Source organism: Mytilus edulis, chromosome 6 (assembly GCF_963676685.1).
Source record: "Mytilus edulis chromosome 6, xbMytEdul2.2, whole genome shotgun sequence".
NCBI classification, from domain to species: domain Eukaryota; kingdom Metazoa; phylum Mollusca; class Bivalvia; order Mytilida; family Mytilidae; genus Mytilus; species Mytilus edulis.
The window spans coordinates 57,974,143-57,992,019 of NC_092349.1; positions in this window are offsets into that span (position 1 = coordinate 57,974,143).

A 17,877-nucleotide genomic window follows, 5' to 3' on the forward strand; every position below is an offset into this window, starting at 1 on the left:
AGTCTGACATTTAGGGTAAATTAAAGCGACTTTTGGGCTGTAGTGTCTGTTTTAGTGTGATTTGATGAAAAGGCCATATTTTTTATCACTTTATGTGTTTTGCCACGCCCTTATTTTCTATATATATCATTATGTTTAATAAAATTATGTGATTTTTACTTCATACACATCCTATCTGTGCTATTAAAGTATTTAAACACTCAGAAGTTTTATAGTATTTATTTTTATTTGAGAAATCTATGAAATCTATGCATTTTAGTATATGCATCTATAAATAAACTCGGAAATACCCTAAATCTCTATCGTTGCCATGGTTACCAGCAGTGTAAGGGCTTCAAACTTGCATGACTTTCATATAAGGTCAACCTGAACATGTCAGCAAAGTTTTATCAAAATCAAACAACTTTGCATGGAGCACCATCTGCATGGTTTTCTCATAGATGTCCATTTAAGTCAATACATGAATCAGACATACGCGCGTCTGGCGTACTGAATTATAAACCTGGTACCTTGATCGGATTTTGGCAAATGTGTTGACGTCTTTTCTATTATATTTATGTGTTAAGAAAAATTAATCACTGCCTTCATTTATTAGATTTGATTTTGTTCAACGTAATCAGTAGGATATTTTACGTTTGAAGTTAGATTCAAAACAAACCGAACATAGCTTTATAATATAGTTAATTGCTACCTTAGTTTGCTATTAATAAGTATTGAAATGTGCATTGTTATTAAATGCAATATCAGTATTTAGTTCAAATATAATCTTAAATCAATTCTAAATCTATCTTATTCATTATAATGTGACGTCAGTTTTCATTTTTTGATTATCTGTTTTACAAATTCAAATGACGTCATTTTTTTGTCATTTTTTACAGTTTCAAATATTACGTCACTTGGCGTTGAGGTTTAAACTTATTCGGATGTGTCTACTTTTTGTGTTGCAAATGTCTTGTTATGTATTGTATTTCAGTTGTTTCCTGTAATTAGTTAATACTTCAGTTTAATCATGTACATCTTTTGTATAGTCATTTTATAAAATTTACTGTTTGCAAAAGTATAAATTATTCTAAATAATAGGGATGTTCTGGTAACTAACAGAAAACCCTTGCCGTTTTTGGCACAACTTTTTTTATCTTTTGGTCATCGATGCTGTTCAAATTTGTACTTGTTTCGGCTTTCAAACTTTTGTATCTGGGCGTCACTAGTAGGTCTTGTGTGGACAAAATACTCTTCTGGCGTATTAAAATTTTGAACTTGTTGCCTTTTGTTGGCTGTTGTTCGTGTGATTCTTTGTCAATTGTGTTCTCCAATTTATTTATATTGTAGTCCTGTGGTGTTGTGTTGTCATTTTGATGTTATATTTCACATGGCCATAAAAGTGCGAGGTTTGGCATGCCACAAAACCAGGTTCAACCCACCATTTTTTCCCTTCAAAAATGTCCTGTACCAAGTCAGGAATATGGTCATTGTTATATTATAGTTCGTTCCTGTTACATTTTAACGTTGCGTCGTTTGTTTTCTCTTATTTTTTAGTGTAAATTCACATTGCAATAAGACGTGTCACGGTACTTGTCTATCCCAAATTCATGTATTTGGTTTTGATGTTATATTTGTTATACTCGTGGGATTTTGTCTGATGCTCGGTCCGTTTCTGTGTGTGTTACATTTTGGTGTTATGTCGTTGTTCTCCTCTTATATTTAATGGGTTTCCCTCGGTTTTAGTTTGTTACCCCGATTTTGTTTTTGTCCACGGATTTATGAGTTTTGAACAGCGATATACTACTGTTGCCTTATTTACACCACTGGGTCGATGCCACTGCAGATGGACGTTTCACCAACCATGTAGTCAACACGTTGGTGTTGACATGAATATCAATAATGTGGTCATTTTTATAAATTTTCTAATTACAAAACGTTGATTCTTTGGAAAAACTAAGGATTTTCTTATCCGTTGCATAGATTACCTTAGCCGTATTTGACACAATTATGGGGAATTTTGGATCATCAATGCACTTCAACTTTGTACTTGTTTGGCTATATAATTATTTTGATATGAGCGTCACTGATGAGTCTTATGAAACTATCAAATACATCCACGGTATGCTTTTATTCAATAACCATTAGTCTGTTTTTTTTTAATTTGTATATCTTTGTGATGAATTTGACAATGACATAATCTGGAAAATAAATCACATATTACGCAAAAGTATGATTTGCGTTAAATACTGTCCTTGTTGCTACATATCATTCGTAATAAAAAAAATAAGACTTTTTATTATACAAGATAATTTCAGTTATCCTAGTCTAGAGACATGTCTCGTAACTTGATTGGCTGATACTATCGTAATAAATTTCAGTGCAACTTTTTTTGAGCCAATTTGCATTATCTCCCTTATGCCATGGACTTTATATAAATCAGGATAAACTCGTTACACAGTGTGCAATTATTCCGATGTTGTATTTATTTTGTGAATGTAATTCATATCAAGTACAGCTTCGCCTTACCTATTAAAATTGTATTGACCCAATACATTCCCGTATAAGGATCATTGCAAAAGGTGTAACTATTAATCTATACCATATGATAGAATATAATTTAAATTCATAATGTACTGTGTTCTATTAATATCACAATAATAGCTTTCGGAAACGTACTTTCATTTTCCGGTTCTGATATTTAAATATATTTTGGTTGAAGAGTTATATGAAAAGAAAAATAAGTTAGTTTTAAACCAACAATAACAGTATGATGATAGTTTTACATGGATCCGACGTCTTGATTCCCAGACAAAAAACGTTATATGCCTAATTCACGACAAGGAGGACATACCTTAATTAAGGTCCGAATTATATAGGAGTGAGATGAACATGTTTAAATGACATCTTTATCATTGTTTGATATAATGCGTAAAATAAGCGTTAGTGATTAACACATTTTAAGAAATTTTTCTATTTTCATTACCAGCATTGGTTACATTGAATGAAACAGGAAACTAGATGGAAAATATCATACGCTTTATCAAAAATCTACAAAATTAACATCGTCATCACTGTTGTCATTCTGGTCTCCGGAGATATCTCCAATGTCCAAATATTTAGAGATTCTCTTTTTTTTTATTTCTCAATTCCGATTTTTTTATTTTTAGTAACGGTTTCTCAAACGTTTAACCAATCTCTTGAATTCGGGATAGTCCTCGTCGTCAAAAAGATAGGTTTCTAACGTGTCTGATTCTTCATCAGCTTCGTGTCTTGTTTCTTTTGCAGTTTTAAGACAATTCTCCTTTAAGTCTTTTTGTTTTACACAGTGAATATTGTCGCTTTTGTTTATCAATATCAAAGCAAAATTTGTATCTGTATCCTGGTAAACATTTGTGTATCCAATTAGAATTTGTTCATCGTATCGTGTAGCATATTCGCTGAGTAGTTCAGAACACATGTGTCTAGGTAGTGTGCAAGGAATGTAGTGGGAAAACATAATTAATACGTATTGTTCATTTTCTTCAAATTGCTCGAAAAACTGTTCTTTCATTACAGCTAGAAAATTGTTTGATGACTCCCTGCCAATTTGTTTCTGGTATGGACGGTCACATATTTGTCTACGGGTTTTACCGTCTGGGTCTAAAAGTCTTGCCTCTCCGTGTATGCATGGGTTGGAACTGTTCAATATGAACACTAATCTATTAAAGGAAAAAGAATAATGATCAAACCTTAATGAATCCGTATTGAGACATTCCCATTCTTCCTCGGCTTCTCTTATTACTTCTGTATTCCTACATGCTATTTCCTTGTATGACACTATAGCAGAAATTATAAACTGCTCTATTTGTTCCGTCAGAGAACTATTTAGTTTATTCATAATACGCAATCCATGTCCTCCAAGGAGGAATGGAAAGAACGAAATTGATTTTGCATCAAAGTGACCATACGGAAGTTTGAATATCCTCTGTCTATTTATACCAATATCCATAGTCGTTGAAATAGAACAGGAATCAAAACTTACTGAAATTTAACGGTATTTCTATCGGATAAACATTTTACAAAAGACCAAGTAAAAAAAATGATAAGATTGGGAATTTTCAAAACAGTAATATATATATTACATCTGTTATATTAATAGTTGTTGAATTCAAATACACAATTAACATAGAAATATTTATAAATGTCTTCATTAAAGACATAACATACTACATATTGAGCTTAAAGGCCAAATTATAATATTGCAGATGCTCGATATTAGGTCATGTTTGATACGGTATTATTTGCAGGTGTAATGACAAATATTCTAATATATAGACATGAACACGTAGTGGCTGTATTCTAAAACTGACTGAAATGTGTAGATTTTTGTCATTGTTCGGTAATAATACATCGTGTAAATCAGAATTATGAATAACTTTCCTTGTTTATTACGTCTTATTACGTATGTTTTGTTCACGCATCGATGTAAATAGAATGGCATATAATGCAACTACTATACAAGTGAGAGATTTAGCGCTATAACACAAGGTTCAATCCACCATTTTCATCATTTGAAATTGCCTGTACCAAGTCAGGAATATGACAATTGTTGTCTTTTCGTTTGATGTGTTTTATTATTTGATTTCGCTATTTGGTTAGAGACTTTCCGTTCCTAATTTTCCTCGGAGTTCAGTATTTGTTTGATTTTACTTTTTACGTACAACATGCACGAGAAAATAACATCGCCTCAAATGAAACTACGTTTGTATCTTATAATGTCAGAGGAGGTTATTAGCGACTAGACAGTACTAGGAAATGTTTTCGTAGTTTTATAAAGGAATATATCATGATTGGATTCTTGACTAATATTTATTTAAACATGGTTATGTTGGTGCAGAAGTAAAGACACTTGGAAGATCTTGAGTTGTTATTTGAAGAATGATGCATGTCCGTTCGTCGTTGTTTTCGGAATATTATTTTGTCATAGAGTTGTTGGTTTCCCTTTCCCCGTAAAAAGATGTCTTAAATTTTTATCTTTTGTTGGAAGTCTTGGTAGGATTGCAGACTAATGTTGTGTTCTCTCATATCATATATTCATCAAAATATTTGTCATATTTAATAAGTTACTATTTTAAGGTGGCTCGGGTGTCTTAGCTATCTTTTCGCATTTTATCTCATAGTTCTATGGTGAAATCTTCTTTATATCATACAAAACGTTATGTTCCATGCATTATCTATACAAATTCTGACAAATTTAAATAACTTGTGGAATTACAAAAAAGTGCGTACTTTTTATTATTTTTTTGAAAAAAAAAGCATGATTAAAACTTCATTTGGATATATTATTCTAAAAATCTTTAGACGCCCCAGCATCCTTGACACAATGCGGTATAAATATTCTGGTTTTGCTACCTAAGAATTTGATTAGATACCTGAACAGGATGTTCAATAGTACAAAATCAATCTCGACATTGTAACATCTGTTTACCAGCAAGGAGCTCACGATCCATATGTTATCGGAGTTTAGATACGATCACATAAACGTTTAAAATGTATATGTAAAATTACCGATTGTTTTTTATCCCCGATATACACTTCTGACATTTTAACTACCAGGTTAAATCCACCATTTTTTACATTTGAAAATGCCTGTACCAAGTTAGGAATATGACAGTTCTTGTCTATTCGTTTTTTTATGTGTTTTGTCATTTGATTTTGCCATGTGATTATGGACTTTTCGATTGGATTTTCCTCCGAGTTCAGTATTTTTGTGATTTTACTTTTTTCTTCACCTTGCGTTATATTTAGGACGATATACTGATGCGTTAACAAAAACACCTAGGTCAAAACAACAAACAACATAAAATAGCATAGTGTATACAAATATTTATTATCTAAACTAATAATAAACAAGCTATACTACTGCCATTATCATGATTATATAATTACTTAAACTACATGACAACATATAAAAATATAACAATATAGTAAACTATAAATGTATCTAAGGTTTGGCTCGGAGGCTACTCCATTTACAAAAATCTACCTAACCTAAACAATAATTTGAAACGTTATTCTAAATATAAACCATTTACTATAGGGAAAGCGTTAGTATTTAATTTTCCCAGCATTAGGTTGGCCTTTTGTGTACCCAAGACAGGTGAAGGAAGTCAAATTAGGAGCGCTGTGATTGGATGTAAGGATACAATATATTTTTTTATTTATCTATGAGTAATTGCAGTGTGTAAATTTATAATATAAATTTTCAAACCTATTGAAATATTTTCTAGAGAATTATTCGAAAAGGCTTCCAAAATTTCATAAATTTGGTGCAAAATGACGGTGGGCATGGATAACATAAACCAGCTCCGTTGGAAATTGGTCATGATACTATTTGGCTTCAATTCTTAGAATACAGTAATAAAGTTCTAACACCACACATAACTGTTTTATCCAGGTTTTTATTATAAAAACTGGTAAATTTAGAAAATGTTAGTATTGTCGCCTATGGCATAATAAATAGTACCGTTTTCCCTATACGTTGCCATGGATATTTGCAACCTGGTGTCGGCTGCAGTAACTCCAGCAGCGGGGTGTCAGTTGCGGTGGATATCAGTAGCTCGAAATGCAAAACAATCCCATGAATAATTGAAACTGATAAAAAAAAAAAAAAAAATTACTATACTGATGTATAATTGACATAGGGTTACTCTCAGTAATTTCTAAAAGTATCTCTGTTCTCTTAATTTATACTCTATAAATATCTCACCTGACGTAGGCAAGAGTTATCTTATCGTATAAACTATAATTTATATCTGTAAATTTCCAGAAACATTGAATGATATATTTCCAAAATATCAGATGATTTAAACATTACATTTTTGGCCTTCCCATTTTAGGCACACATGTAGATAATGAGCAAACTATAACAAGGACCATATACTAACCTATACATGTTTTCAATCAGTGTTTACAAATTATGTACAAAGATCCCATTTAAAGAATCTGGAATCATTACTTTAAAATAACTGCAATAGCTAAGTGAAATGTGTATTTATTGTATAACAAAAGTTTCTTTCAAAAGATGATTGTGAACTATGAAGACTAGCACTGTTCTTTGAAGTATAAGATTAGATATAATACGGATTTGGTATAAGCATTAACAAAATTAAAATGTTAGCATTAAGTCTTCTTTGTAAAGTTAGAGGCATTAGCAAATTAACTTTGAATGACAAATCTAAATTTTAAGTTCTTTGTACAATGATTTTTAGGACTTAGATTTCTATAAACTACTTTTTATGACTGATCGGCTGTGGGGTAATTTCAATTCATATACAAACATTAAATGGTCCGACGGTATTTTAACAACAATGTTATTGATAGAAAATAACAGAAGGTGATCTCATCCATATCTTATTAATTCACAGGTTGTATTAACGTGATGCAATGTGGACGTTGATGCATAAACCGTCATGAGGCGGAACGAATCTTTATGAAAAGATTTTTGTCACAACGGTCTTTTATATTTTTAGATTATCTAATAGTACTGTTTCTGTGGTAACCATTACTTGAAGTGTCAAAACAGAAAATGCGGGAATTTGGTATAGAAAAAAACCTGATAATTAGATTTAGAAACTAAATACATTTTCTTTGAGCCAAAATATTTCATCAAACATGTTAAAATAACCGTTTTGTCATAACAGACACTTATTAATTAACATTATAATAACTGTCATAAGTAGTTGACCTTTTATAGAAAACCGTTTTTTCCAATTATAATGAATTCAAATTTTATATAGAATAAAGTACAGGTAAATATTATTACTTAAACAGAAATTAACTAATAACTATATTTGTTAAGTAAAACTTGTAAATACATTGATGCAATCTCTTCAACTGAACGCATACATCTTAGTAGCAAAAGATTTAAGATTTAATATTTAATTTTAAAATACATTGTTATTTGGGTACTAAATGAATCTGTCAAATGAACTAATTACTATCTGATGTATTTCTGTCGTAACTTTTGCGTTTCTTCTTCGCTGTGCTATAAGGGGAATGTCGTGTTGTTTCTCTTCTCTCTCGTTGTGCCATTCTACTGCTACAAGGCTCGTCTTCATTATATGCACGTACTTGCTTCGAAGACAGTTTTTGTGAAGGTAGGCAATCTGACTGTAATTCTTTTGGAGGCAGACAATATATTCTATCGTTGCTTTTCATTAATTTCCATGCATCTCCAGGGTTTGTTGAATGCAATACCATTTCAGATGAGACGATGACCTCAGTTTTCTGTTCTCGTGCAAACTCATCCAGGAGCTTTGCACACTGATGTTCCGGTTCTGTGCATGGAATGTTACGGGAAAAGATACAAATTATGTATCTATTGTGTCCATATTCATTGACAAACATCGTCTTCAATTTATCAAGGAAGTTGATATTGTTGTGTTCTGTTAATGAGCTGCAAGCACGTGAACTTAAAATTTTCCTCCTAATTTCTCCACCAGGGTCTAATAATCTTGCTTCTCCGTGTTGTTTTGGTCTTGGTGTGTTCATTAAAATTACCAGCCTATCAAATACCAAACTATAGTCTTCATAAATACCTGAAACATTTTTAGTTTTTAATGCCTCTTGTAATCTGTTGTTTGCTACGTCTATAATTCTAAGATCTTCACGTTCGATTTCCGCATGTGAAACAATAGCAGCAGCAACAAATTGTTGCATTTCAAAACAAACCTTACCTTTAAATAACGGCATTGATTTCTCTCCAAACGTTTTCAAAGACTTAAACAAATTGGAAACTGATTTGACCTTAAAGCGATTCCGTAGTAGTCTGTCCGAACCAGCCATCCTTCGAAGATTACGGATCCTGATTCCTGGTTGTGTTTCGCGAACAAACAACGATGATGATTGATTATTATTGCTAATGCATTATATAATTTGTTCCTTGATACCACTTCTCTAATATAAAATAATCAATTTAGTTTTATCTTAATGTTCCTGAAATTGAAAAAAATCTTAACAATATTTTTATCTTCAAATTTCAATTATAGATAAAAACAAAATTAATTGAAAGACTGTATTTTCAGTATTTGCAATATAACAAAACACATTGGGATATTTTAGCATTCGATCATGGTTTGCATATATATTATATATAATTTTATAATTGATTGATGTATACGTTTTTTTTTTATTTTGTCTTGTACTATTTTGCTCATACGAATTCTTCTCTTCCTTTTTCTAAATTGGAGATGTTCGAACAGCCAATTGTTTACTTAATGATTTAATTTTATGTTCTTGTTATTTTGTTTCCAGAGGTTTGACAAGATTTACGGAGTTAATGTTTCAGAAAGGAACTTCAAATGCAGCTCTTGACTTCTACATTGTTATAGGGGCCTCGTTGCCAGTCAACACTGTGGTTGTGAGTTCGAAACGCGCTCGTGTAGTAACCAAAGGACATACAACTATTTTTTTTATTTGATTCTGAGGACGCATAGAACGATTTGAAAGTTGACAAATATCATATTATAATTACACAACATGTAACAATATTTAAAATGGATGAAGTCTACGTCATTGGTGTCTGGTTGAAAGTTATTTTACCTGATATCAAATAATATTTTCATATCGAAAGAAAAAATGCAAAAACGGTAAAATAAAGAAGCGTATTACCGTCATAATGGAATGCATTTTTATTCTATTTAATTTTCACATAATTCTATCTAAAAGACATTGTTTTGTCTATTCTGTCAAACACCGAACATAGTGTTTTCCTGTCACACCTGTAGAGCAGAATTTCTACTGACAAAATTGTATTAATATACATTTCAGAAAATGATGAAGTAAATGTGCATATTGAAAAAAGTGTCAAAGATCATTATAAAGATTTCCGTTCGATTTCGGCATGTGCTTTTTAAAGTGACCTTTTAAATGATATTCACCAAATTAAATTTAAAACAACACTATGTTTGTTTCATTTATCTACGTTTAAATAAGCTAACTTCCTGATTTGTGTGAGCGGTAGATGTCAATATTGAGTAACTGCTGGTACAATTATCGGCAAACATCTCTTTTTTCAGTTGTCAGACAATAAAAGATTTAGATTGTATAGCTTTCATTGAATAATTATATATATACTATGGATTCATTTATTTTCGTGGGTACCAATTTTCGGGGGTTAACGAGAACTTGCATTTTCGAGGATATTTGATTTCCCTAATATCTGTATACAAAGTCTATAGAAACATTTGAATTCGTGGTTCACCTGTAGCCAGGAAACGCACGAACATTGCTACTAAACGAATATTAATGAACACAGTAGCAGAAAAAGTTCGGTTATTCTTATTTTATACAAACAGCTGATTGTAGATTCTAAAAGAAGTCAAACGAGTGTTCATATTTGTCTGTATTTGATTATCCTGTTTACCATAATCCAAAACGGATAAAAAAAAATCAAAAAACCAAGATTTGTATTTGAAATGTCAGTATTCATACTATACTGATGATAAATATCCAGATAATAACAGTTGTACATGTACCATAAGAAACAAGACATTCACCAAGGTTTTCGTAATTCTTAATAAGGAGTAAGTAAACTAGTTGTTTTCTTTTATTTCTATCATATGCCATTGTATACACAAAGACAATCTTTTTAAGGTAAACAGTGGTTCATTATTTCTTAAGGGTTTAAATTGTTCAGATAAGTATAAAAAAGAAGATGTGGTATGATTGTTGATTACATAAATTGATAAAAACATTTCTATCCAGGATACCGTTAAAACCGATTTGACGAATATCTTCATCCTTGTTTTAGCTTTTTCTATATTTTAGTATTTCGTACTTATTTCTACTTTGTTTGCATTCCACCGAGCTTCCAGTACTTATTTCAAACACATAATGGCTTACTTGTTTGTGCTCTTCGAAACAGAACTCATATAAAACCTTATCAATTTCCCATTTATTAGTTGTAACATACACCTTGCTCAATCATGTCGTTTACATATCTCAGTACACACGGTAAGTCGTGTATTCGAAACCAATACAAACCTGGTCCTTCTATAAAAACTGTTTCAACAGAACTCTCTCAAATATGTTGAACGTTTATAACTTTGAAATTATTATGAAACTAAGGTTTCAACTCCCTCAGGCAAAGTTGGCTTTAGATGAATTTGGCTATTTATTTTAGGTATTTTTAACATATAGCTCTTCAACGATTTTCGGTACATATACATCTTCGGATTTCAAATGTTTGGCTTTGAGCGTTCCTGATGAAGGTAAATCCAGAAAAGCGCTTCGGACGCAATAAATTATTAAACGTGTTGTTTTATATTTTTACATCACTGGGTCGATACCTCTGCTGGTGGACTATCAGTCCCCGAGGGTATCATCAGCTCAGTAGTCAGTGCTTCGGTTCTGACATGATTAAACAAACTTTACTAAAATTGTCCGTTTATAAATTTGAAATTATTATGAAACTAAGGTTTCAACTCCCTCAGGCAACGTTGGCTTTAGATGAATTTGGCTATTTATTTTAGGTATTTTTAACATATAGCTCTTCAACAATTTTCGGTACTAATACATCTTCGGATTTCAAATGTTTGGCTTTGAGCGTTCCTGATGAAGGTAAATCCAGAAAAGCGCTTGGGACGCAATAAATTATTAAACGTGTTTTTATATTTTTGAACCGTATGAAATATATAACCTTCATATATCTGTGTCTCAAATCACTAGCGATATGTTTTCGCAGTCTTAGAACTATCGATATCAGAAAAGTAGTCTTATCTGTAATTTAACAAAGTGTGTTTAATTCCTGATCTGTTATATTTGTTATTCTCATCGGATTTTGTCTAATGCTTAGTTCGTGTCTGTGTGTGTTACATTTTAATGTTATGTCTTCATTCTTCTCTTATATTTAATGCGTTTCCCTCTGTTTTGGTTTGTGATCCGGGTTTGTTTTTTCGATTTATGAGTTTTGAACATCGGCATGCTACTGTTGCCTTTATTTACTTATAAATGCAGACGATGCATTCATTGATGGAAATATCTACCTTGTCCACGCATCTGGTCTCGTTTCTTCTGGATGTCATGCGATTTCCTCAGATGTGTTTGTTAGTTTTTTATCTACTTATTTGATTGGTGAGTTGTTGAACATTCGTGCAATTTGTCACCAATTTTTCTTCATAATTTAAAACCATTTAAGATTAAATTATATGTCATATTTCCAGTTCTTACAATAGATACTCTGGGTGAAATTTTTTCACATTAAGTGACACTCAATAAATCAACAACGATTAAAACAATTTCTTGTTTTCATTTTTGTGTTGGTGATAGATAATGTTAATGGGAAGAATAGCAATAATTTCACAATTTGTTCCATAACATGACTGGTTTAGTTTCTCATTATACTTTGCTTGCATCAATTTTTGCAACTGAAAAGTTTATACTGATCTTAACATTTTCAAATTACTTAGGTATACATAGACTTTCACAAATGTTTCATTTAATTTCTTATTTTTGTGTGTCATATTTGCACCCTTTAATAGCTTGATTTTCGTTTTTTAATGTTATGTCGAAGGAGATAACCATATTGTCCAAATGCGTAGATAACCACCGTTCAATATTCATGATACATAACTTTTAGAGAAAATTAATTGTAAATAATTAGGAATCAATTACTCATATAGCAATACACGTACACCTCTTTCTCTAAATGGTTCTACATTATTTATGTTTAGTTTATGCTTTATTAGATTACATTTGTAGTTATTTTTATTGATAATTGATACCTATTTTCTCGATTGCTGCAGTCAAAATATACTAATATGTTTGCCATCTATGTTCCAGGCAGAACAGTTCACACTTATTCAATCGACAACTCATTGAAAGTTCAGTAGAAGGGAAGATATTCTGGTAATAGCTTAAAATATAATATCCTATAGTCCTGTTACTTAACTTTTTACAATATTCTTTTTTTCTCAATAATCTTATATATGAAATATCAAAATATGTTTAAATACATACCTTCTCAAATAAGGTGTTTATGAAATGAATATTTATTTTAAATGATACTGGTCTTCTAAAATAACTATGTTTAACAATAGGTAAAATTTCCTGTTAAAAAAGGAAGAAGGAAGTTTATATTTTCCTATGACGTTTATCAATAATAATAACTGTGTTCCTTTCAGATTATGAAAACTTTTTAAATTGAGTGTATACATGATGTTCAACAAATTAAATTCAAAAGCTCAGAAAACAATTTAAAGTCTTTTCATCCTTAATGTACATAATTTGATATGAAAATATCTTTCTTGTTCAAACTTTAGTTTTCAGAATCAGATGATAGCTTACTATGTGACCGCATTAAACTATTTACCGGGTTTGTAATAACATGAGCAACACGACGGGTGGAGCTTATCCTTCCGGAGCACCTGAGATCACTCCAGTTTTTGGTGGGGTTCGTGTTCGCATAGTCTTTAGTTTTCTATGTTGTGTCTTGTGTACTATTATTGTCTGTTTTTCTTTTGATTTGTTATACATGGCGTTGTCAGTTTTTTTTTTATCTATGAGTATCTTTCGCTCCTCTTTTACTATAGGCTGATTCTTAAAAGATATGGTTTCTATACACTTTTGCTTGATGTAAGGGAAGTATACAAACAATGTTTGAAATCTATTATACATCCATAATAGATGTGATAATTCACACTATTCAATCGACAAATCATTGAAATTTATTAGAAGGGAAAATATTTGATAAATAAGTAATAATTTAATTGAAAATATTGATGTATCTAAAAGACTTGCAGTATATTTATTTTCTATAAACAATCTTAGATATGTCATATTCAAATTTATTGGAATGCATCCTTTTGCCAAAAAAAAATTGTGTAATGTATATTTTTAATAGAATATTGTTTATCCAAAAATATTTTTTTTTAACAGTTTTCCTATTTAATAAATAAAAACAAATTGATGGTTTTATTCGCAACCGGATCTCGTAAAACGCGATTGTTAACAGCTTTTTTTGTTTTTATTTGAAGTGACATGAAACCTGGAATGAAACTAATTTTCTCGCATATCTTTAAAGAAATAAACTAAAAAATCTGCACAGTTTTATAGTTTTCAAATATAAAATCATAGAAACTGTATCTTTAATGTAATTTGTGATAAGAAATGTAAATATATTTAAAAAAAATTCGATAATACTATGACATAAAAGACAACTAACTAACAATCTACAAAATACTATAAAGAAACCCTAACCCTAAGAACGCAACGCCCACCATGAACATTTGGTATATATCGGGTGTTCTGTAAGAGTAAACAAATACTGCTCTAGATGTAGCATCCCTCATTTAACTCATGCAAGTTCAAATCCAGTGCTTAGTAACAATAGAGAAACACAGGATAGGATATAGGTTGCAACTGTTGCAACACAACTATGGTTATGTTACATCGATAAAATATTACAGGCAACCAATTCATGAATGGGTAACTTAATCTTTACCACAAAAACAATTCGTCAAATACCATTCTTTACGCAGCAAACATCAATCGCGATATGAGACATATGCTGGAATGTTTATATAACCTGAGCGATTTATACTCCGTGATCTGTAGACAGTGTTAAGATGATTGCACAAAGAATGGAAAAGAGTAATAGGAAAACTTGAATTATCAAGTTTTATTTGATACATTGCATGCAACTAAATCACTAAAAAAGTATGTTTTTAGTTAGAAGAAATTATCTTTATATCGGACCGTTAAGTTGAAGGTTAATAATAACTTATTTCATTCTGCCTAGCGGATGAAAGCCTGCTAAATATCAATTTATAAGATTACATATCTTAAAAAGTATTTTATTATTATCAGCGTAAATAAACTAATTTGAAGCACACATACTCTAGTAGACTTTGACATGCTCTGTTCAGATTGACCTTAAAGGTATTTGGTTATTTTCCCGAAGTGGATGTATATTTCAAATGGAGATCATACTCTACTGTTATACTTTGGAACCAACTTAAAACACAAACAGTGGTAGGAGGTGATATATAGCAAGGGTTTGTAATATAATAGTTCATACTGGGGGAGTAATTATCATGCTCAGTCATTAAAAACGATGGTTTCAAAATAAATTTCTTAGTTCGATTTACGGAAGTGCTAATAATTTTCTATTGTTTTTCTTATTCTGAAAATTTGGTTTCAATGGAACAGCTTGTAATAGAAATTGTAAAATCTGGACGACTTGACATAATGTCTAGACATCTGGCTGTTGTTGAGAATACCTTCTCTTCTTTAGTCCTTTTTAATACTGTTTTGATGTGTTCAGTTTTTATCTTATTTATATTTTTATTGACTAGGCAATTTTAAACGTACGTAGTTGTAGATAGACTTATATTTAGTGTTTTATTATTTCTTTAAGTTGTATCCTTAATTGTTCTTCGTAAAACACATGTAACCCTACTCAGATGTTGTGAGCAGTAACACTGTATCAAGAAAATCTTGATAGGAAATACAAGCAGTCAATTTTGAGATATATACTTCTTTTCCTTCTGCCTAATAAGTTTGATCTTACCCCCTATGGATTTATAGAGATATGATTAGTAAAAGGAATACACGTGGTGACTATGTATATTTGGTACAGGGTGCCCTAGAAATGCATGGTTAGTTACCATATAGGGTAAACAACCATATGGGGTTAGTAAGGAGTTACTTCCCTTTCAAATCAATAAAGATGCAACAACCCTTTATAACATAATATCAACACGGTGTTGAGAGTAAATCTGATTCAACAGACGCAGAATATGATGATGAAAGGTTGAAATAAGTTCATAAAACATAATTGAAGCTAACAAGTTGTTATTGTTGGCATAACTTTCTCTTTCAAAAAAAAATCTGAAAGGATTTAACAGACGTAAATATCATGAATATTGATACATGTAATGAACGATTGAAATAAAGTTGTTATTGTTGACATTTGTTTTCTGTATACTGATATGATATACGAAGTATTGAAGACTTGATAACTTTGATAGGCCGCTAGTAAAAATACCACATGTGAAGATAGTCGGTAAGATAGATTCGTTACACGGTGTGCTAGTTACCTAATACGATATATTCGCTCTAACCCCATATGAAATTTACTGACCCATATATATTGTATAAGGTCACCAACACACCGTGTAACTTAAAGTATGATGTCACCCTCATATACCAAAGGATCGAGTAGAGAAACACATCATATTCCCATGGGAATGCCGATTGTTTGTTGAAAAAAAGTCCTCTCAACGTAACAAATATGCTGATCTAGCTAGGACCGAGAAGCACGGTGTAGGAGGATTATTTGATTCGGAAGGTAATATTAGATATGGTATTCTCTAATCGACGATGCAAAGCAGATTGAAAAAAAAATAATGGAGGGAATACGCAACATCTTATTTGTATATTTTCACAGTGTTTTTTTTTTTTTTTTACATTTGAAGCTGATCGATTTGCACGACTTATTGATGAATAAGCGAGGTGCAAAAATGAATTTCTCATTATATCATATATAAAAGCAAACATTCGACACAGACGGAGATGAATCTTGGCACATTTTGACGCATAATATATGTTTTGTCTTCACCCATTTTAAATTCTGTTGTCCTCAATAAAAAGGAACGAACACTTTTGTAGAAGGATTTCCTGTCGTTTGATGAGAGTTTTGTCATCATCGGACAAAGAGAAAAAAATATCATGTTGCCCATTTTCAAAACAAGTCTTCACTCTGGTTTTTATAGGAGATATAACAGGGTTATTCATCTTTAGATTCAAAAAGATGTGAAATTTCATTTGATAGCATTGTTCACTTATTCGAAAATCTAGTACTGTTTTATATTCTAACATTAAATGTTTAAGACTGTAGAAACAAACACTATTTTTGTATTTTGTTATCGATATATAAGTAGGGAGTTGGAACTAAATGGTAATATTAATATTTTTTGGAAAAAGTCATTCATAACTAATTTTCCAGAAATCTACGAACATTTTATTTCTTGAATGAGGTTTAATGAACTACCAAAGCCGGTGAAATGTACGGTTTAACCGTTATACAATACGTGAAGACTGTGCAACGTTATCTTGACTGAGCAGGGGGTTTTAATGGACTTTTTAAGCACCGCTTTTGTGTTATTTTTTGGTGGCCAGTTTTTATTTGTGGACGAATCCAGAATGCTCGGAAGAAACCACTGACCTTCGATACGAAAACTGACAATCCTAGTCAATTAAGATTAGAATCGAGTGCACCCGCACGAGCGAAGTTCGAACTCACAACCTCAGTATTGACTGGCTAGTGATTACAGTAGTACTAACTTAGACTAGTCTACAGTAGTTGTCGTTTGTTAATGTAATTTAAACGTGTTTCTCGTTTCTCGTTTTTTTATATAGATTAGACCATTGGTTTTCCCGTTTGTATGGTTTTACACTAGTAATTTTTGGGGCCCTTTATAGCTTTTTGTTCGGTGTGATCCAATGCTCCGTGTTGAAGGCTGTACATTGACCTATAATGGTTTACTTTTTAAATTGTTATTTGGATGGAGAGTTGTCTCATTGGCACTCACACCACATCTTCCTATATCTAGTCGGCCACCCAGGCACCTGGAACGTCAAACTTTTGTGATTCTAAATGCTTGTAGTTGCTGACTTTCGTAACATAGAATTTGAATTTCACGACAAATACAACGTCTATTTATTTTTTAATGATAATTCACTTTGACTTAACACAATTTAAGAAACACTTAGTTTCTCAGGTAATATCAACCTCCTAGCGAACAAGTCCTTATCAATGATAGATTAGTGTAGAGTCGTTAATTCGTCAGTTTGATGCTTATTTGCAGCTTTTCATGACGATAAGAAGGTAAAACATATAAGTCATAATTCCAC